Below are 684 nucleotides of genomic sequence, written 5' to 3'. Positions count from 1 at the left end.
CGACTAATCGAGCGAGGATAACCCAACTTGGACAAGGAATGCTTGATGTGTCAGTACAACACAGGGCATGTTGATTGAGTCGCTGCTGAAGTCGGATGGCCGAATGCTCGTCTGTAGCGTTTCTGTATTGGATTTAGAACGCACCACGATGAAGTTTGTTACGGTGCATTAGAAAGCATGCTAAGTGATGTTCATGATCCATTCATTAACTGAGTGGTCGGACTAAAGTCTACGTGGAAAATAGTCTAGTTAGCGGGCACTGCATGTGGCAAATGATGCGCCAAACAGCTGGTGTCGCGAGCAATGTCGGCCAGTTTTCTTGTTTTGTTGTACCATGTCCAGAAAATCGAGATTCGAGCCCGTACTGCATTGGCCCTGCACCTTTTCATGCTTTGGATCGAGAACAAAAACTTGCTTGGATATATAACTCTTGACTTGCTCGGTGCAAACGACAGGATTGCATAAAGCCGAGTCCGCTTGACCCATGTAGAGCTCCCGTCGTCCCGCGACTGGAGGATAGCCGCGTCGCGGTACAAAATATAGACAATGAAGCGCAACACGATCAGCGTCCTACATCCAACGAGCTCTCAGCGCAGGTAAAGATACAAACGACCTATCGGTGCCAAGTGTCGTCCATGGGAATGGTCGCAATGGTCCGCAAGCGTGCACCCACGGTTTCCCATT

Source organism: Saprolegnia diclina (assembly GCF_000281045.1).
Source record: "Saprolegnia diclina VS20 unplaced genomic scaffold supercont1.59, whole genome shotgun sequence".
Taxonomy (NCBI): domain Eukaryota; phylum Oomycota; class Saprolegniomycetes; order Saprolegniales; family Saprolegniaceae; genus Saprolegnia; species Saprolegnia diclina.
The sequence above is the reverse complement of the archived record's forward strand: the minus strand, read 5'-3'. Positions refer to the sequence as shown.